The sequence below is a fragment of the Acipenser ruthenus genome, chromosome 11 (assembly GCF_902713425.1).
Source record: "Acipenser ruthenus chromosome 11, fAciRut3.2 maternal haplotype, whole genome shotgun sequence".
NCBI lineage: Eukaryota > Metazoa > Chordata > Actinopteri > Acipenseriformes > Acipenseridae > Acipenser > Acipenser ruthenus.
Genome location: NC_081199.1, coordinates 32,989,298 through 33,012,722, shown reverse-complemented (window position 1 = coordinate 33,012,722; position 23,425 = coordinate 32,989,298). Strand labels below are relative to the sequence as shown.

General features: G+C 35.2%; 1 long non-coding RNA gene across 7 annotated transcripts; it reads left to right on the top strand.

Moving 5' to 3' along the window:
• Positions 1-4,000: 4,000 nt before the first annotated feature.
• LOC117426688 (uncharacterized) lies at positions 4,001-21,190 on the top strand. 7 transcript variants are annotated; one of them, XR_009330570.1, is made up of 8 exons: positions 4,001-4,158; positions 5,224-5,350; positions 5,456-5,566; positions 6,527-10,864; positions 11,077-11,149; positions 11,688-14,960; positions 15,828-17,078; positions 19,096-19,515. It is a non-coding gene; the product is annotated as an uncharacterized LOC117426688 (long non-coding RNA). The 7 variants fall into 7 exon arrangements; XR_009330574.1 differs by adding an exon at positions 20,675-21,190 and having other exon boundaries at positions 6,527-14,960; positions 19,096-19,306; XR_009330572.1 differs by having other exon boundaries at positions 6,527-13,161; positions 14,772-14,960.
• Positions 21,191-23,425: the final 2,235 nt, after the last annotated feature.

The following is a 23,425-nucleotide window of genomic DNA, read 5'->3' as shown; positions in this document are numbered from 1 at the left end:
TTTTCTTTATATTCATAATGTGCACAAATCTTGGTAACATTAACATTAGGTAGTCCCAGATTGGTACTGATCAGGGTCTGTGAAACAAGATGATAGTGTTTAATCTTTGGTTTAAAAGAGCTAGCCACTGTAATCTCTTCTCCACTGGTTCTCAATTTGCCACATGATTGGAAAATCAGGCAAAACTGCAGGAATAAGAAGGTGTTTTTGGCCAGCCAGCCTGCCTCTACATATAGAATATTCATAAACACAATCCAAATTATGTTTAGATCATGCAAATGAAAAGAGTACAGAAGTCATATATAGTATTCTCTTTTAAATAGTTGCATGTAACCCACAAACATTCTAAAAAATGTACAGCAAGAAAACGAATGCCATAATTCAAGACAAAAAGCATGAGAAAATACATTTAATTCACATTCTACATTTACCTAAAAAACAAAAATTGTCATTCCGCATTGGTAGTAAAGGGATAAAATGTTATTAAAATGGTTTACCTAGGAGATAACAAGCTACTCAGGGATACCAAAGATACAGTCAAAGTGGGATCAAACTGGTAACAAAAGTCCCACCACCCAAGCACCATAAACAAACCAAGACTCTCCCTGATGCTATCCATCTTTCTGAATACAATATTTCATCATATGAGCCTTTTACCAAGTGGAAGTTAATACAACATTGATATTTTTTTACTGATAAAAAAAGCATTAGACAAGATTAGCATCCCTGACAATGAAACCTCCAGAATAAACTACAATTCTTACACCAGTGTGCTGTCTATGACAGTATTATGCCATATTGATTAAACAGACTTTTATATATATATATATATATATATATATATATATATATATATATATATATATATATATTTAACTTCGTAGAAATCATAATTTAATGCTTTACGTGTTAATGTGAAGAACAACAGATGGAGAAAAAAAACGAACAGCTTGTGTTTACAATACTTGCTGCAAATGATTAAACAGGTTCAGGGTTGACCTTTGTCCTCCAAAGGTCGGTAGTTCGCTGACATCTGCTCTCGAGTTCCTGGGTAAGAAAGGAAGCTGGCTTGGTCGTGGGATTGGTGGACGGCACTGAACTTTGGGGTCTCCTGAGCCATGTGGGGAATTGCTGTTGTGAGGGGAAAGCGATTGGTCAGTCCAAACTGGGAGGGGTAAATTAATAATAAGATACAGTAAACAAAAAAAACAATTATAAAAAAGATGGCTTCTGCAACTACTCCTGAGGCAAGGACACATAATACAAAATAACTGTCTTATATAATAAAATGTAACAGATCTATTTCTAATTATTTAAATATTCTCATTATGCAGTTAGATCAGATACTGTAAACCTAACCAACACATGGTACAGTATTTTAGAAAGGATTTAAACTATGTTAGATACCCAATTCAGTTTTTCCATTTGATCTAATGAATATATTTTATACTTGTTTTACTTCATTACAAGTAAAACAAATTATAGATTATTTTTTTTCCAATGCATTTAATGTGAGAAGTCAAAATATACAGGACTCAAAACAGGATTATAAATTATAATAATGTATTAGAAATTATTCACATGAAAATACTATTCAGGTCCCCACCTATGCATTGTTAGATGAGGTTTTGTAATTACATAATGAAACAAATACAACTGTTCATTTAAGCATGATTTTAATTATATACTATACAGGGGTCTAGTGAAGATAAGAGACTGCACGTACTGTAGCATAATCATATCTATGTGGCTCTTAAAGTTATTTTGTGGCAAACAGGTTTCAAGGGGGCAGGGATCTGGGAGTCCAGAGTTTAATTTCACTTTGTATTGGGTGAAGCCCATTTACACCGGTATATATCCCTATAGATTCTCTCCCAGTGCAGCAGGCATTATGGTTCTAGCTCATACTGAATAATCTAAATGCATCAAAGGGAGCTTCATGTTTCAGATGGCGTCCTATTAACACAGGGAGTACAGGGAGTAAAATCTACAGCGTGGCAGCAGGTTAAATGGACAACAGAGTGAAAGTGCAAACAGAATCTGAAAAACGAAACCATCTATAGACAAATGATAAGGGACTTGCAAGAAACATATTATGCTAATTAGAGCTACTGTATTCCAAAGCCCTGATTACCCATAACTTTATCTACATTATCATTTTAAAATTCACATCCAGGGTATAGACAAATGCCATGGGTTACTTTTGCATAAATGCTTTCCTCAGCTTGAGTGATAATGTCCGTTGCAGCTGGTTGACAGAGAGATAAAGCATGACTACATACAGATACAAGCCTAGAGCAGTGACTAAAGGTACTGACAAAATACTGTATATTTCACGAGCAATCCTGAGAGTACACACTTTTCACGGACCACTTGGTTTCTGAAACAATACAAAAATTGTTACATATGGAAATGCATTATGTAACAGAAAACACAATACAGAGGTCTATGGATACTGTATAATACGGACATAGTAGAAGTTACATATAAGAGGAGGCCACCCTGCCCATCAGTGCTCACCCAGTTCCTAATAGCTGTTTGCAAGGCCGAACCCATTTGGCTATTGAAGGATCACAATGAATTAGCAGCAAATGGCTTGGCAACGTATTCCATACACCCACACTCTCTGTGGGAAAACGTGCCTCCTGTACCCTCTGCTCTTAATTTGTCTCCACACAACCTCCAAATGGTCAAATACAGTCATCCTGTCATCCTGTGTGATAATTGAAATAGTATGTACTTTATTCAACTTAATCATCTCTACAGTTTGGAAAGATTTATATGATTTGGTTCAAATTACTAGTTTGTTATGAGAAACAGGATATTAAAAGTTATTCATTTGTAGAGGACATTGACTTGAATAGAATCATATATGATATATTACACTTCAAGCAGTACTGTATCTATGTATGGCTTTTAAGAAAGGTGATTCAATATGTAGGGCTATTACGCTCAGGCTATGTGACAATGACATCATTGTCTACATGCAGCTCGATCCACTCTATATCACACTATTGTATGATTTACACGTCACATCATTTATTACGTTACAAGACATGCCCCAAATCCAATTAAATGATAATATATTTTCAGTGTAGACATGGCATAGTTTCACAGCATGTCTGCTAACACCAAGCATTTTTTAGAGGTATTACATTGCATTAACCATGCCCACATATATCAACAGATATACAGTACCATATTTAAAATCATATTTAGTATTTTTGCTACAATTGATACCCAAACCTTACAAAACTGTCTATTAGGTCATACAGGAAATTGTATCCCTGTGGCTGCGGTGGGGATCTAAATAAAGGGAATCCTTCTCTGACGTTATAACACTATTTTGTTTTTCATCCATACTCATTGGGTGGAGTGTATAGTGCTGCAGGCTCTGCTTCCTTCTGTCTGCAAGATCAAGTTATTGTATTTCTTGCTCTTATTGTATTACTTGTATTGTAACACTTGAAATGTATTTGCTTACGATTGTAAGTCGCCCTGGATAAGGGCGTCTGCTAAGAAATAAATAATAATAATAATAATAATAATAATCAAGCAAGACCGGAGAATCCAATTGTCTGAAAAATATTTATTTAAGGTCTGCATTTAAACCTGACACTTGCTTTTAGGCATGTAGGGTTGGGGCTATAGTCTTTTTTCTCCTTTAGTATGCAAACTGTCCCTCATGTCAAGTAATATTTCCGTTACAAACATGAAATATAATTTGTATGTTTCTTTTGCATGATCTATTGTAGATGGGGATGATGACATTCCTCAAAACATTAAGGAAATAATGTACTCTACAGTAATAATATGAGCTGCAAAAGCATATGCAGGTACTCCAACATTAATGGAACAATTTCACTGCACCACAGGCACTGCTAATACAAGAAGCTAATGCGCCACCTTGTGTTGGACTGAAGAGCTGTGTGTTAACAGTCACAGAGTAAATTCTCACGGAAATGGCGGTGGTTGTTTAGCAACCAGACGCCAAGAAACTGTCAAGATGGCGAGAATGAAGTCAAGTACGGGTTAAGTCGTTTTCAGTGTGGTGTTTACAAAACAAACATGTCGCATTACAGAATCCTTTCCGTACTTTTAAGTCAGCTATACTGTAACTTGGTTGCCATGGCAGAGGAGGATGGGTTAATAATGTTGGTAAGTTAGTATGAATAATATTGCCATTGTGTTTTTCATTGCATTCATTCTCTTACCAGAAAACGAGTCCGTCAGAGAAATCAGTTGTAATTATAGCTGTGTCCATTACTGACTACAGGATCAACTGCTAAGCTTAGGTACTGCACAGCGGAGCGTACCGATTTCTTGCAAGATTGCTGAGAGTTGGGTTTTTTTGTGTGGTTTTTTTTTTTTTTTTTTTTTTTTTTTGTAAATCGGGACCGATTCTCCATGGTCTTTTTAAAATATTGACTGACTGGCAGGCCCACAATCCTACTCCCTCCCTTAATGATGTTAACTAATAAAGTAGCTACAGTACCCTTCTAGTAGTAACATTTGAATGCCATATGCTCTGTTTTTTCACTGAGAAGCAAAACCAAAAATTAATACAATATTTTGTTAGTGTAATGTTAATAAATCAATTAGCATGCCATTTAGCTGCTTTACACTGTAGCATTGCATGAATAATATTGTAGGGAGAATTAGGGAGAACCACTGTCAATTACAACCTAGGACACTTTTTGTTTGTCCTGTTAAATACATTAAACTGCATAAGATGGCAAAAAATACAACAAAATATTGATAAAATGTTTTTTTTTTACTTCAGCAGAAAACACCTGCCAGCCTTTGTATGTCTATTGAACATTTTTTAGTATAACACATACATGCATTGATTTTAAACCTTTAAAATCAATGCATGTATTTAATTCAGGGCAGGTTAAGGAGACCTAAGTCATATATATGTCCTTTTTTTATTTTATTTTCACTTACCTAGTAGTAAAAAAGCTTTAAAAATCAGACCCTTGTGTGTCTGTGTAGGACGTATGGTGTTTGTGTCTTCCCTCTTCCTTTGCACCAGTATCCCCATAATCCTCAATCAGTTCCAACAGAAATTATGTCAATTAGCATAAATTCTACTGAAAACACCTCAAAGTTCTGTATAACAGTTAGTGTTTTTACCATACTGTAGTTGCTTTGAGCATCAATAGTCCTATACTAACTTGTATTTTGTATTTTTTTATTATTTTAATCTGTGTGTGTTTCTAGGCTTTGATCAATGATTACTGCCAGGAAAGGTATTTCAATCATGTAAGTGCTGTTAACAAGGCTCTGAAGAAGAATGCAAATGACCCTGTCTTCATATTTTTTCGTGCTTATGGAATTTTAATGGAAGGTAACCCGGCTATTTGTCTAACTGCTAAATATTTAGATATTTCTTTACATACGTTCTGTCTTGAGGTTAACCGTTTGGATATCATCGTTATTCCGTCCCATCTAGACAGAATTCAAGAAGCCATTTGAGAACTGGAAGCTGTTAAAGGCAATCAAGAGGTGTCTCTCTTCACCTTAATGGCTCTTACTTATGCCCATAAGAAAAGTTCCACTCCAGGTTAGTGTGTTATTTGTAAACCTTCAAACAAAATACCTTAACATGTTATTACCAAACGTATAAAACATACATTAGGGCTCATGTTTAATTTGAAAGCGCTTGTTTCTAAGCAGCAAGCTGGAAATGCAATAACTTCTCTTGCCCAGAGGGGGCAGACACGCTCATCATCATGGAATCATGGAACCTCCGCTGCTGCTAATCAATACCCAAAACATTCCTGCTTCAACACACGGAAATGTTTGATTGTCAAAATGTATGTGCTTAAAAAACAAAATGTATAATTTGACAGAACAGAATGTGTACTTAAACTTAATTGAAAGTTATGAATTCATTAATGTCAATCTCTGCATCAGTTTAGCAACACTGCGGAATTTAGGAAGGTGCGATTTGCACAGTTATTATGTTGTTGGATTTCAATAAATGCAGTAAAATAAAAGGTGTTCAATATATAAAAAGTTAGATCTTTCAATTATTATTGTATAAACATTTTAGCATCCCTGTGAGCCAAATCCGGCTTCATACTACTGCTACTCCAAAATGTTATCCATTTTGTAGAAATGCAGAATGACTATTGGTGGAGCATGTAAAGAACATGTTACCCCACTTATTCCACTTAATATCTTGGTATCACTAAACATATATTTTTGTCCCATCTTTAAATAAATGTTAATAAGGAAAATGTTGTGCCACCTCAAATATTATCCGTTTACTACTAAAGCAGAGCAAGTGGCTTGGGATTCCAAATGAAGGCTGATTTATAATTCTGTTTAGTTTTTTTTGTAGTCACTTACAAAGAGTGTGTTAAGGATTGGCTGTGCCTATTTGATTAATACAAAATATATATTAAGATAATACTGTATGTAATGCAAATCCAGACAGATTTGTGGCCATTGGCAAGTTGATTTAATTATTAAAATAACCCTATCTCTGAGGTTAACCTGCAATTTTTGTCTTAATCAGGCCCAGTATTACGAGTTTTGCCAGAACTACTCCAGAGCTTTAGAAACTGTCACTCAAGTCCTTGCTGCCTTCCCCGACTTTCTACCTGCTTTCATAAAGAAAATGAAGCTGTTTCTAACCTTGCGACTGGGAACAAACAGTCGAAGCAGCGCAGAGGTACTGAGTGAAGCAGGTGTAATTGCCTTTCCACTCTATTCAGGTTATTTTTAGATTTATGTGGGTGGTAGTCTTTCACTGTGCAGTAGCGTTTGCTTTAAACTTACAGATTTGCTGTCAGAGCTACATTATTTAATTTTGGTCACCATTAAAGTCTAAATCAGTGGTTCTCAAACAACATTTTTTGCTGGCCTCATAGTGAAGCCACCAACATTACTAGTGGCCGCACTGGTAATTTTTCCTAAAAACATTAAGTACATCATATTAAAAAATAAAGAAAATATCTGCTCTGACAACAGGTCAAACTTAATCAATCATCTACACTGTATTATTATGTGTATACTGTTATTTAAATCTGTTATTTAAATGGTCTGATTGTGGCAGTTGTATGTGTGACATGCTATATAAATGTACTGTGGTTTGTTCTTTTTCTCTGCTATGTACTGTACAGTGCTTTGCGATACTTTTGTATAAAAATCGCTATATACATGTAATAAAAATAATAATAATAATAATAATAATAATAATAATAATAATAATAATAATAAGTTAATACAATACCGAAGCTAAAGTACATTACTAACGTATTGAAGTTAAATAAATACCAAAACTACTTTCAGTTTCTGTTCCAATATAATGCTGCACAATTCCCAGCTAAATCTAACAAAGGTATAACAATTTGCAATGCTGTTGTATCATAAAGTGATATGTAAAACTGTAGCATTCCAGAATTATAGCTTGTGAAGGCTTAACTATAAAGCGGAGGTTGTCAAACAGTAGTTAAAGTTGTTCTAATCTTTTCTTGTGTGTATTTCAGGCAGAAACAGTAAAACATTTTTTTTTATTATTAATATCTCTTCCATTGTAGTTTCTGCACAATAAACAAAGTAAAAAAGACAAATCTTCATAAAGTAATAGCATTACTGATGTTTACTTATGCCTTTGTAGCTGAACATACAAGTGAACACTCAAATTGAACTTAAATAAACTCTTCAAAAAATAAATGTGTAAAAGGGACCATTTTACAAAGAAAAACAAACTCACCATTTTGGTTTTCGTTTATTACTCTCCTCATAACAGAAAATAGAAAGTTGGGCCAGTGTTTGGAAAGCGTGAAGCATTTTCGAATAACGTTGTGGACACTAAAAGCAAGAGTTTATATATATATATTTTCAGTTTTCTCCTGATTCTTTCTATTGTATTTTATTCTAACAAACGGAGATGAAATGTTATGGTCGGTGCCCTTTTATAACCATCCCATTTGCAATCGCTGTGCTCCCTGTTGGTTTCTTTCTGCCCAGGACCATTACATTTACTCATGCAGTCAAGTCTTTCTTTCAAAGGCTCCTAAAGCTACTGTGAACTGGAACAAATCTGCCATTCTGAGCTCTGTGAGGTCGCAGAGGTTCAGGTGTGATGAAAAGAAAGGCCAGACTGTTGCTATTGGTGTGAGCTGGATCATTCAGAAAAAAAAAAAAATGTTGGCACATTATTATTAAGCCTGAACTCTAACCTTGTATACAAAATTATACAAAAATTGGCATATTAAGTAAAAGTAATGTATTTAAAATGAATAGTAGATTATAAAATTGAGATATCAAGTAGTTTTGGAGTTTATATGTATAGGGACAGGGCAACACCCTTCTGAGACCTGCTTGCAAAAGATCACTGTTCCTAAATAAATACTTTGTATGTATAGCTGAACAAACTAGCATTGCTAAGGATGAACACAGCGGACATATATAGGAGAAATCAACACAATACCCTTGATCAGTTAATATTTGATTTAAATGTATGTACAGTATTTCTTTATTTGCAGTCCTTTCCCCAGGTAAGTAACCTTGTTGGCAGCCTGGACTGCTTTGAACCTCACAAGGATGAGCTTTTCTATACAATGTCCTTAGCTTTTACAAGAGTGGTAAGTGTTAAATAAAGTGGTTCATTTTAATCCTTACAGTAATTGAATATTTAGAATGTCATTGTGAACCAAGACGTAATAGTTTATCAGGATTTTAAAAAATCCTCTGATTCAATTTTTTCTTTGATCTAGAAGTTTTTAAGATATGTGGTTTAAGTGTGAAAGAAAACGTAATTTAAAATGGGAGTTTTACTTATAGCTCCACCTGTTGGCAGATATTGTAATTGTATTACAGTAGAAACCTCTTTATAGAATAACTTGTTTTTTCCCCTTGGTATTAAGTCTAAATCTCATGATTATGAAGGCATATACACATTTTCAAACATACATACATGTAAGTTTGTTTCTCTGAGTTTGTAAGTTTCTTTTAGTATTTCTGAATTTAGCACTGTGGTGATTAATAGTTATGGGGGATGGAATTATGGTTAAGTTTTTCTTTGTATTCATCCTGCTTATTTTAAATAGTTTCAATTACAAGGTTTTTTAACAGAATCGCGCATATAGCGTAATTGCATTTTAACCCTTGTTTTGCAATGGATTGACATTTTGGATTCATGTTTTTCATTTATAAAGGTAATTTCTAATAAAACATTTTGTTAGCACAGTATTAATGACAGCTATTTGTTGCTCATATTCAATTTTTTTGCAGCAGCTTAATTTCGTTAATGGCCTTCAAGGTCCATTTTTGCTGCAATAAATGTTTCTGCTTTTTCTTTTAAGGTACAGCACATGTATGAATAATATATTTCACAACACATTCATTTTGCAGATTTTTAATAAACGTGAAATTAGCAAACATTTCTTGCTTGCAAAATGTTCTTGTTTTACAGTAGTTTAATAAATTATATAGGGCTCAGCACCCAAATACTGTACCTGCTGTGTAGTATTAAATAATACAGTGACTGAGGAGGAGTTTAGTTCAGAATTTTGTTGTACAGCTACCGTTGCTGGAGAGGCATTCGTCTATCAGTTAATAGATAATGGCTGATGGCAATGAAAGTTTTAATTTTGCAAGTTGCAATGCTCACAGGGATCATAAGGTGCCAACTAATTGAAGGGCACCTGGAAGAAGCAGAGCAACAGCTTGAATTCCTTAATGAAATCCAGCAATCTATTGGAAAGTCAGGGGTAAGGTTATATATAGGAAAAGAAAGGAACAAATACTGTATGACTGAAAGCCACTATAATACTGTAACTCACTCATCTAGTAGTCAGCCTACCAAGAGTTCATATTATTATTTACAAGCAAGGCTAATTTTGTAGATAGTTCTAGTACTATTTAAGACTTACGAAGATTTATCTGTGTGGTCCAGTGGTTAAAGAAAAGGGCTTGTAACCAGGAGGTCCCCAGTTCAAATCCCACCTCAGCCACTGACTCATTGTGTGACCCTGAGCAAGTCACTTAACCTCCTTGTGCTCCATCTTTTAGGTGAGACGTAGTTGTAAGTGACACACCCTAGTCTCCGTAAGTCGCCTTGGATAAAGGCATCTGCTAAATAAACAAATAATAATAATAATAATAATAATAATAATAATGTCATAAAAAATAAACTAATTAAAGCAGAACATTTAATACTGTACCAATATATTTTGTCATGTAGTAAATTCATTTCTAAATGTTTAATTGGAAAAGTTTCTCCTCCAGAAAAAATAACAGGAAATCATTTGCCCTACCACTGTTTTAGACTGCTCATCAAGGTCAAACAAAATGTGACCTCAGTAAGTAAAATGAAACCTTACATAACCCAAGACTGACAGTTCGTCCTTCTTGCAAGTAATACAAGAAAAGAAAAAAAAAAGATACTGCATGCTAAATAGAAAAACGCACTGAATTAGTTTCCAGGCTGCTATCTTTTATTTGTTTTCTGACGTTTACCAACCCATGTATCTGCATCAGGACATTACAGTTTCCCAAGAGGATGTTAGCATTAGAGTTAGGATTCCTTTTTAAAAAATAAACAAAACACACCTTTTTGCTGAAGGTGAACAAACAAGTTTCTTAGACTAATCTTACAGGGTTTTGTTTTAAGACTTTTCATCTCACTTTTCCTTGTCTATTGTATCTGACAGCAGCTGAAGTAATGTAGGATGCAATCAATGAATTTTCAGGCACCCCTGAAGAGCTGAAGGGACACTGAACTGGCCCTGAGCATGCTTAGAAACATCACACCTGAGCAGCCTTACTACATTCAAGCCAAAGAAAAAATGGCAGGCATTTATCCCAAGTACAGAAAGGAGAAGAGGTTGTATGCAAGCTGTTACAGGTAAGAAAATGGCTAGAGTTTCAGCAGTGAATGAACTAATGGAATAGAAATGTTGTGCTTTAGTACAAGCTGTGTGTATGTCTCAGAAGATTGTGATTTTACATCAAAGTGGAAGTTTGAACTTCAACGGGAGGTGGGAGCAAATAAATAATTCCTGTTTGTATAGATATATTTTTATAATTGCAATAATTTAATCGAATTATGTTTTACAGAGAATTGGTGGAAAAACTGCCTAACTCCCACACATATCTCCTGTTAGGTGATGCTTATATTAATATTCAAGAGGTAGGCTAAGTTGTAGAATTCAAGTCTTTGGCTAAAAACATGACGCATAGCAAATATGTTACTGTATGAATCAGCATTGTTGCATTTTCTTTTTTTTTAATAGAATGTTTCTGTTTCATGTATGATTAAATAGTAATTATGTGGGGTGCCATCTTGTGGTTTAAAAATGAAAGGCAAAACCCTCAATCAGCCCTTGCAAACCTGTACTTACAGTATGGCCAGATTATAATTACTATGTTTAAGGGTATTATAGTTTTTTATTGTTGCAAATAGCATTCGTTTCCCTGTACCACCTTTCCAGAACTTGTGGGTCTGGAATATAAAAAGGGGTGCAAAGCCCCTTCCAACCATTGTTTTGTCTTCATTATTTCATACTGCACACATAACTGCCTAAAAGCAACATGCAGATAGAGGTACAATGTAGGTACAGTAGAAAAGAAAAGTTTCAACTTATTAATGAAGAAAATGAAACGTAGTTATTATCTTTAAATTTGTCCCTCGGTGGATTACCATAATATCTATTGTTTTGTTTTTGCAGCCGAAGAAAGCAATTGAGACATATGAATACGCTTTAAAGAAAAGAAAAAAACCCAAATGGTGCTTTGGGGAGCATGATTAGTAAAGCTTTTGTTAAAACTCATAACTATACTAAGGTATGCTATATCAACATATTTTGTATTTTGTGAATATAGATAGATAGAGTAGATTAGGTGTTTATATACAGTCGCAAACAAAAGTATTGGCACCCTATACTTAACAATATATGATAATTCAAGAAAGCATGTTAACAAGCATTTAGTGAACATTAGCCACTAATTAATATGACAAAGACCAAAATACACAATTGTGGGTAGTTTAACCAACAATCTTTATAAAAAACAAATGTACTTAAGCAATTTCAGATATAAATAAAGCAATCATGACAAACATTTCAACAAATATTTATGTGGGAAATCCTCTGTCCTATGACAGCCCACATCCTGCTTGTGACAGTGGAAACATTTCATTTGACATGCAATATTGATGAAAGTTGTATTTTTATACTTTACTAAAGCAAAATATGTTTTATTCATTAGGCAGTTAATTATTATGAAGCAGCACTGAAGACTGGTTAGCAAAATGATCTCCTTCATGACTTGGCAGAGCTAAAACTAAAGCAATATGGAGTAGTGTGGAGTAGTGGTTAGGGCTCTGGACTCTTGACCGGAGGGTTGTGGGTTCAATCCCCAGTGGGGGACACTGCTGTTGTACCCTTGAGCAAGGTACTTTACCTAGATTGCTCTAGTAAAAACCCAACTGTATAAATGGGTAATTGTATGTGAAATAATGTATAATGTGATATCTTGTAACAATTGTAAGTCGCCCTGGATAAGGGCGTCTGCTAAGAAATAAATAATAATATAAAAAGAAGAAACAATTCTACAGCAAGCTCTAGACCATGAACCAGGTAGGTATTTATCTTGGCAAGACTTGAGTTGATAATGATCATGGCTGCTGTTAAAAATAATAATAATAATAAAACTGTAGTTAAGTCATCAATTGCCATGTTACTCCAGCAGGGTTTTTCAACATTAAACTGAAACTTGCTTCCTGTCTCTCCCACTCTTTGGTGATAAACTATCCACAGTGGGACTGCTTATTTCATACATTTATAAAGTAATTCACTTACCAGCCACCATTAGTTATTTCAGTGGACCCACATAATTTATTTAGCACCTTTATATTTTCTGCACTTACATACCATCACAGACATATATACCCCTATACAGTGTTGCAATATTTGTATACAAAACTGTGTTGGCAATGCAGTGAGATCACAAAAGATGTGAAACATGGCATTGTGTTGGAGTGCAATAGCTGCTGCTTTCTGTATTTTTCATGACTTTTTACTTTATTATTTTTTAGTAAAAGACCTCTCTGTATTAACTGTAGATGGTCGCTATCTAGTTCTTTTAGCCAAGATCCAAAGCAAAATGGAAAAAACTGAACAGGCTATACTTTCCTTACAGAGGGTATGTATTACTAAATGTAATGTATGTTAAGCAAAAGGGTAGTACAGACATAAAATAACTTTTGTTTCTAATTACACACCAAAGTACAGTGTATCAGCTGGTTTCACAGATCCTGATTAGCACTAACCCTGGACAACACTACCTTATCAATGGCTGGTTTCACTAGTCGTGTATTATTTTACCTAAAATAAAATGAGGTAATCCAATATTAAAGCTAATCATGGTCTGTCAAAGCCACCCTGCTAAAGTGACATTTAGTTAAACTAGTCCTTCATGTATGTGTGTGTGTATAGATAGATAGATAGATAGATAGATAGATAGATAGATAGATAGATAGATAGATAGATAGATATACAGTACATACAGGCTAACTTCACTATAACAAACCCACATGGAACCTGAAAAAATGTTTCTTATATCAAGGTGTTCACTATAATAGGGTTTGGCGTTTTTCTGTATCAGAATAATGACAAAACAGCAAATTTGAAGTGAACATCGACATATAGTAATTTTATGAAGATTCCTTCACATTGATCAACATTTAAATGGTATTGTGACAAGGTGCTCGTGTCACATGTGTGGGTAACAGCATTGCAAGACAGAGAGACATGGGAGTTGGAGTTGAAACGCCGGCACAGGCGCACAGGATTTATCAACCACAAAACAGAAAGTAAACAAACGGGTCATGTGACGCTACCAGCGATGGTAACGCACAGAGGACACATACAGAAGACTGTACAAAAGGCAAAATAAAACACAGTACAAAAACTACAAATAAAAGGTGCCACACAGGGCGAGCACTAGCCTTATTGAACGAGGCGTCCCGCTCCAGGAACCATTACTTGGGATCAATATCGCCTAAACTAACCTACTCATGAGCCGGTATTCTTACGATGACTCCTGCTCCGTTATACGGCCTTGGCTGGGCACTGCCTTCACAAGTACCATGTTGCAGTCTGTAAACAATCATTTGATCAAAAATAACAACTCCAAAAAGCACACAAAACCGTTTCCCCGTGCAGGGCAACCACCCTGCTACAGTATGTTTAAAAGAAAACAGTAAAGAAATTAAAAAGGAAAAAATGTACATTTACATGCTAAATACAGTAATTACATGTCCTTTCTCTTGAAAAACCTATCTCGCGTAGATTGCTTCTCATGCCCGTTGCCTGTTTGCAGTTTGTGTGAAGATGACGGACAGGCAACGATTGCATTCGTCATGCACGATTCGTACAACAATACCTCATGGTGTTTGTTTTCACTGAGAGAATAACACACTTGACACTGGAGAAAGTTCAGTATGTACAAACCTGCGTTTACTCTTGGAAACCTGTACTTGGGTTATTGTTGCTACATTATCTTTTGGGTAGTATGTGTATTAGTGTAGCATTAATTTCCCAACATTTCAACAGAAGTTCACTGAATTGGATACCACAGAAAACCTACAGTAGCACAAAAAGTATTTAATTGCCTTAAATGTTCTTTTTACAATTTTAAAATACTGTGTTAAAAAAAACCCGCACACAGAAATTAAGTCTGTATGTAACATATTGCAGGTTTAACTGCGACCGTGTGCTCCTCCATGATTCACAGCCACGTTTGCTTTACAGGCATGAGATGTTCAAGGTCGTGTTTTGAAACTGGTTCAGCTTGAGCAACCTGAAGCAGTTCCCAACCAGAAACAATTGGCAGCAGAGATTTGTGCTGAGTTTACCAAACATTACACATCTCAAAGAGACTATGAAAAAGCCATCAAATTCTACAAAGAGGCGCTTGTTTATTGTGAGACTGATAAAAAGGTTAGTTCAGCTGTTCATCTAAATACTGTGTTAACTCAAAGGTTCCATTTTCAGTGCAGCTGTATGTCAATAATGGCCACTGTGAATCTAGCATAATAAACCTTTCACATGTATAAAAAGAGACCAGTTAGAAAAATGATTTGGTGCTAATTTGGGATGGACCAGCTTATCCATCTATCTATGTAACACTAATTTCACTTACTCACTGCTCAGTTTCATTTAATTTTCATCCTTTCTTCATCCATGGGTTTTGCATCAGTGTTATTCACTAAAAGATGTTATAATTCATTTCTATCAGGTTTCACATATAGGCAAACTCCCTGCGATTGTTCTGATTTGAAGGCAGCTCATAAGTATCTATATCTGGATTTCTCCTTATTCATTAATACATTTCTTCATCATATCATCACCTGATTTTTCGACTCAAGAAGAACCGATGGGTTTGTTTTTCTTTTAGAATATTGTATTCTACAATTCTTATTTTTTCAAATGAACATCACTATACATACAATTCCATACAATGCTGTAAAAACAATGTGAATATTTGTGTTTGTGATTCACCTCACTTTTTTATTTGCATTGGTGGTAAGTGTATTTACAGTATTTTAATATGTATTTATATAAGATATATTTTATAATAATATCATTATGTAGGATTTTCCCTTTTAAATAAATGTATTAAATAATAAATTCCCTTGAGCATTGCAAGATTCGCTCATCACAAGAAGCAGGCTACAGTACATGCAAGTACTTCAGATACCGGTACTTGAAGCTTAGATAATAGTCTTATTTTAACCAAGCAAATTGAATTTAAAGAATGAGGCCCTATCTGTAAGGAATTGTATTAATATATAGTTTTTTGTGCAGGTGATGTTGGAGCTTGCTTGATTATACCTTGCATGGGATGACATAGATGCATCTCCGCATCAGTGTGCAATACTTCTTAAGAATGAAGCTGCAACCATGGTCGGTTACTAGGTTCAGGTTCCAGTAATATGTTTCAAGCAATTATTTGTAAATACAGATGTTGGTACACACTGTTATGTATTGATAACAACCTGTTGGATTATGCTGAGATAAACTAGCTCTTCTGATGCGTGAGGAAAAGACGGCTAACTTAAGCCACATAGAAAACAAATGCAAATAATCAAAAATACATCCAAACTGTGTGTGTCCTGAGGTAACAGGAATCCGTGTCCCATATCAGATCACTGGATGTTTTAAAATGGGTATTTTTGGCATTGCTCATTATATCAAATTTGAATCAATTTTAATAACTATCATTTGTTTTTGTTTTTTGTTTTAAAAAAGGCTTATACAGATCATTAAATTACACCTATCCTGTTTTTTTTTTCTTCAGATGATGGCTGATCTGATGTTCAGGAAGCAGGATTAAGAGCAAACGGTTCCAAAAAACGATTTTTGGCGAGTAAATTGCAATGGTGGAAAAAATATTAGCCACAGAGCCCTCTTTTCCGTATTTCTTTCTAGTCAATGCTGGCCCGTAGTGAAAGTTGTGGAAATGTGGGGCATGTGGCAACTGTGTCTACCAAAGTTCAGTCCTTTGTGACCAATAGCTTTTCTCCACCATTGCTGTTGAGTCCCCAGCTGATTGAATAACTACCTTGTACATTACTGACCCACATGATTGGTGACTTGGAAATCATTTATGTCACACATTTTGTTGCTAGACAACTATCCAACACTGTCACGTTCAATTGACCTATTAAGAAGAACTGGTAAGTTGGAAGAGGTTTCCAGTATTCCTAGAGGTGGTTGAAAGCATTCTTCAAGGGCAAAACTGGAGCCTGGATTTAACTACTGCAAAGGAAGTTAACTCTGGTATGTGGTGTCATAATTACAAACGTACAAAGTAAATTGTTATAACCCAAACTTAAAGGCATTACTTAATTGTATTACTGTATGTGTAATACTCTTAATACACTCCTCCCTCCTCCACAGTTACACTGGTGAACCCAATGACGGCCTTAGATCCTTCAATAAGGCTCAGGAAGACAACGAGTAGGGTCAAAATGCTGTGTATAATATGATAGAAATTAGTTTGAATCCAGATAATGATACAATGGGAGAGGAAGTCTTTGAGAACATTGACATTGGGTAAGTTTTGCAAACCAGTTTTGCATAGAATTCCAGAAAGTACAGCCTTTACTGTATTTGATGACATTAATGCAGCTGAAGTTTTGAATGTGACTTAATGTTCAAGCAATGTATTTTATGTTGCTGAGTTCTGTAGGTGTCGTTGCTCCTGAAAATTGACTCATAATTATGGTGCAGACTTCATCCACAGCATGTGCAAAAGCAATGATACAATGAGACCAGAGTTATGTGTGTGTATGTGGACAATTTAACTGCATGATATGAATTAGTCTGCATACCCGTTTTGTTTTAGTTTTTTTTTTATCTGCAATGCTTTGAGCAACTCTACAGAAAAGCAAGAATCAGAACAGCTAGCTGTAAGAAAGAGCTGAAACCCCAGACCATTGATGGTCATGTTCAGTTACATATCATGGAAAACTGCAACCAAACAGAAAGCCAGTGTTGAGAAAGCACTCGATGCATTCACCGAGATTGCAAACAATGAGGTTAGGAAACTACCGATATCCGGTATGCTGAGGGGTTGCACAAAATATTAGAATCCCTTTCAATAGGGTGTAGGTCCATCGTGGGCAGCCTAGACAGCCCTGCTTCAAAGTGAAAAGTCTGCAACATGTTTCAATTGTCGTTGACGGACATGTGACCAGTAATTTGTGCAGCACTGGATAAAGAATTTACCCAATTCTCTAGACTTTGAGCTAAATTCCCAAAGCTAATTACGCCAAACTGGCATCAGCACTTTTTTTTTTTTTTCAGAAAGGAGGAACACACCAAATAAAGTTACTAAACCAGATCTAAACGACTAAGGCTTTTAACTTTGGAATGTGTAAAGTAGTCTAAAGTCATTTTAGAATTGTAATGTGTTTTTCTTTTCCTTTCAGATAAAAATTGTGCTAATGATGATTTGGAATAAATAGCTTTGAGAATCTAGCCCTTTGTTTTGTCTAGTCCCTGTAAGCACACACCCAAATAATGACACGAATATAGTGCAGTAATTCACATGCTTTTACCTTGGGAGTTCTTCACCAATGGTCATAGCTATTCCTAGTACTATTATATTGATCATTTTAGTATTTTTGAACTCACACCACAAAATGCTCATGACCGCATGCTCCTGATAACCTTGCCTCATATTGGAAAATATATTTTTATCTTGGTTCTAATAACATTGTATTTACCCACCTATTGCTGAAAGATCATATCCCTGCACTGCTTGGTATGGCTACAGCATATATGATTCTAAAGCAGACTCCAAAGGCCAGAAATCAGCTTAAATGCATTGCAAAAATGAACTGGAATGCAATTGATGCAGATGAGTTTGAGAAGAGCTGGCTTCTTTTAGCTGACATTTATATTCAGTCAGGCAAATATGATATGGCAGGTGAATTATTAAAGTGCTGTCTTCGCCATAATAAGGTAGGTAACAGTACAGCATCCCAAACAAAGAATGTAATGTTATTCTCTGGAACATTCTTCTCTTTACACTAATTAAACAGTTTAAGCAAATAAAAACATCAAGCATGTAACATGTTCCTCATTTAATATAACAAAAAGAATAGATTTTATTAGGAGGTGTAACTTACAAGAAACTCAAGCAGACGAGATATCTCTAGTTCTTTATCTATGTGTCTTGTGTTTTATCTACTAATAGTTTAGGTTTTAACTTTGAACTGATGTTTAACAGTTTGAAGTTATTGATTGTTTAAATCAATGCTAATGTATTTAACAAGGACATATTTTTAATAGCTAGTGTCATTTGTTTAGAAATACTGTACAAGTCATGAAAACAGAATGTCACACTGTCGCAGGGCAAGAGCCCTGAACATGAAGAGTGGGTTTTGTGTATATATTGTAAATAGTATTGCGTAAATGTGTGTAATTATTGTAAATGATTAATGAAGTACCTGACGCTCCTGGGAGAGCCTGCCTGCTGTGTGTGATTGCCAGCTATGGATAATCAGCGGGTAGGTGTGTTCCAGCACGGCGTCAGGTATAAAGAGGTCCTGTTTGTTCACCTCAGGGCTGCTGTAAAGCTAAGGACAACGGGCTGAAGATCCACGCTACCCGAACATAGAGACCGAAATACATTGCTGAAATCCTCTGATCGCAGTGATGGTGAACCGGGATCAGATCCAAAAGAAGAAGCAAAAATCACAGAATGCCGGAGTCGGGGTTTGTGTCGATATATTAAAGATTAGTTCGGATGGTAGATCCCCATAAAGTATAGCGAGGTGAGCAAGTGGGACCTCCATGCATTAGGGAGTAGCGCACGCCATTTTTACGGCACCTTTTATAGTTTTTTTGTATTGTGTTTATTTTGTTTTTTTGTATGCTGGTCGTATGTCCTCAGTGTGCTACCATGGTTGGTAGTGTCACGTGAGCTGTTCTCACTGTGTGTGTGTGTCTGTAAATAAACCTGCACGCCTGTGGGGCGTGTCAACTTCAACCTCTGTCTCGATCTCCTGCCTATCACTCAGCAGCGAATGCACACACACGCAAGCAAGTACCCTGTTGCACACACCTATTGTATATATTGTCAAGATTACGTATAAAAATGTTTAAAACTGTCAAGAAGAATTGAGTATGATTATCCTTATGATTCAAAGAGTGATTTGGAACAAGCTAGCAATATCAACAATCAATATTACCAATTGACGGGTTATCTTAGATGTGTATTTTAAGTACCGTACCAGTAATACAATTAGATATGAAAATATTTCAATAATAAACTAAATCTATTAAGTTCAATTATAAACATGATTTGCCAATAACATGCCCTCAGCGTATTGGCTGTCTTTAACTGCCAATGTACCCTACAAGACTAACAAATGTTTTAAATTGCAGTCTAGCTGTAAAGCATATGAATATATGGGATACATTATGGAGAAGGAGCAGGCTTTCAGGGATGCAGCATTAAACTATGAAATGGCATGGAAGTATGGCAATCAAACCAATCCAGCTATCGGTAGGTCAAAAAGACGACTGCCACTCACATAGATTTACAAACTCGTGTGGACGTGGTTCTGATTTAAAATGTTACTTCACAGGATACAAGCTTGCATTTAATTACTTGAAAGCAAAGAGATCTGTTGATGCGATAGATATGTTTCCTCGGTGCATTATAAAAATGCAACTTTAATACAACATAAAACATAAATGTCAGTTTACAGTGTTACTGAACAGGCTGCAGGGTTTACAACAAAACACACTGCTTACATGTGCTGCTTGCAGTGCTGTATGCATTCCTGCAATATTTATTTCAAACACAATCCTGATTGCTATGGTGTTTTAATTAAAATATCCTTGCTCAGACACACCTAAGGTTTCAAAGACTGATTAACACTAATCTTAGACTACCCAAGGTATCCAAGATTGGAGCTAATGGGGGTCTGTGTGAAACCACCCCAAATACATTTTTTATTGTAAAACCCTGATTGTGAAATGAAAATAACTTCAAAACTGATTAACCAAGTACTTAATACAAATATCGCAATAATGCTGAAAAAGATATTGAAGGAATACAGCAAAACAGCAGCAACAGATCCTCTAATCTGATTAAGTTTATAACATTTATTTTAATTGTTTTTTATTTTCTGCAGGTGTTGAAAGCACATCCAACTTATCCGAAGATGAGAAGAGAGATTCTTGACAAAGCGTGTGCAGCTTTAAGATCGTAACACAATTGCATTTAACGATATAGTTGTTGGTGGTGGTGGTGTTTTTTTTTAATTTATTTATTTTTTTTAATTAGATAAACCCAATGTTTGAAAACGGTCCTGTATTAAATATGAAATATCTAAGTAAAATAACAAATCATGTTGTTTAAAACATAAAAAGGTGTCTGCAGTATGTATTTTAACGGTGCATTTGAAGGTACAACTACAATACACCTAATTGAAATGGATGTTACAAATAAAAGACTTGCACAAATTATTGATATATGCTCTGTAAAGCTCCATTCATCTTTCTCTGTTACAGATGCATCTGTTGTATTCTCAGAATTTTCTATTGAGGAGTGTTGCCATCAATTATTATTATTTATTCAACTGTTTTGCCATGTATATAAATCATATAAACACTGTTGGGCTGTAACAGCAAATAAGTTGATAATGGAACTCTTTTTTTCCTCTGTGAAGTGCCCTATGATACTTGTTATGAAGGGTGCTATATAAATGAAATGTTGTTGTTGTTGTATTTTAATGGCAGATTTATAGGGTGTTAGTGTGTGTATATATATATATATATATATATATATATATATATATATATATATATATATATATATATATATATATATATATATGGTCTCTCTCTCTCTCTCAAATTCAAATTCAAAAAATGCTTTATTGGCATGACAAGAGCGCTCAGATATTGCCAAAGCTTTTATAATACAACACAGAAATAATAAAACAGAAATAAAATTACAGAACATAACAAACACAAAAACCATTGTCCCCTTCCCTTTGAACAATATAACTTCCCTCCTCCTTCCTAGTCAACAGTAACCCATGGTCGTGTATGCTCTCTCAAATTCAAATTCAAAAAATGCTTTATTGGCATGACAAGAGCGCTCAGATATTGCCAAAGCTTTTATAATACAACACAGAAATAATAAAACAGAAATAAAATTACAGAACATAACAAACACAAAAACCATTGTCCCCTTCCCTTTGAACAATATAACTTCCCTCCTCCTTCCTAATCAACAGTAACCCATGGTCGTGTATGCTCTCTCAAATTCAAATTCAAAAAATGCTTTATTGGCATGACAAGAGCGCTCAGATATTGCCAAAGCTTTTATAATACAACACAGAAATAATAAAACAGAAATAAAATTACAGAACATAACAAACACAAAAACCATTGTCCCCTTCCCTTTGAACAATATAACTTCCCTCCTCCTTCCTAATCAACAGTAACCCATGGTCGTGTATGCAGGGTGTCACACCCTGTCCCTCAGGTTGCGGCAGGCAGACACATTGTGTTGCTAGATTTGCATTTCGCTCCTCCTCTCCTAGAAGGATGGGGATTTTACTCGAATTGGAGAGGAGGTTAAAATCTGCATTTGGTTTTTAAATTGGGGGATATATCTCTCCTGTATCTGTGTGTATTTTGGGCAGGACAACAGTAAGTGTAGCTCTCTCTCTCACACACTTTTAGGGCTGTGTTCGAAAGTTTGTCAGATGGGTTCACGCACTATTTTTTTTTTCTTCCAGAAACTGTTTGACAATTTGTGAATACTGTAAGTCACACATTAAATGCCACTCACATGCAAAATTCGATATTTGTATCTGTATAATGCATATTACGTAAACAAAAGTTGTTCATAAAATCCGCTACCAAATCGTTATACATTACTTACAACTGGTGCAGGGTATAGTATCCAAAGCAGTGGGCTCGTACCGGTTCTAGTGGCTGTACTGCTTCAGTAAAATATGTATTGAAAACCTAGTGTACAAGACAGTGTAAGAGGCGTGCTGTGGTAGAATATGTTTGAAACATACAAAATATACGCTAACACTAACAGTTTGAATTTCGAAAACTGAGCACCGTCCACACCTCCCCGCTACAGCTCGGTTTATCCAGAGGCAAACCTTTAATTTCTTCATTCTCCGTCTCGACAGCAAAGCGTTGTGTATAGCGTAAGCTGTACTGAAAGAAATGTCTCGAAACCCCTCTGCTGTTTGGGATTTTTTTTATTGTTAAATGCCCTGACAACCAAAACAAAAAGTTGAATGCAAGCTGTGCAAGCGACTCGTATCATGCCGGCATACAATCTCTGGGGTCACTTGACAAGAATAAATGCATATTATTATTAGTATTATTAATATTATTAGTAGTAGTAAAATGTGACTGATAACCTTGAAACGGTGACTGTTAAATAAAGCTTTGTCCGCTGCAGTTGGTGTTGGTGCAACTACGTGTAAATAAACATACACATATATATATATATATATATATATATATATATATATATATATATATATGGGAAGATGGCTCTGAGCAAAAATGTCTATATTTTTTATACATAACAATAAAAAAAACTTTACAGAATTTTAAGTGTTTTTTGATTTTGGGTTTTTGATGACAGTATAAGAATTTGGGGGGCAATAAAGGCCTCCGTCAGTCTGTGTGTAAGGGGGGGTCTGGGGGTTTAAATTAGTAAGCACGTGTCTTTTTTGTCATTGGCAGAATTTACCTCCATGTTGAATTAGTATACTATTAAATAATAACAGCATTGACTGATGTATTCCAGAACCTCTCCAACTATAGAGAACACTTGAAAGCGGTAAAGTCAAAAGATGTGCAAAATGCTAATAATTCATAACATGTCATTTTTAGTCCTTTAT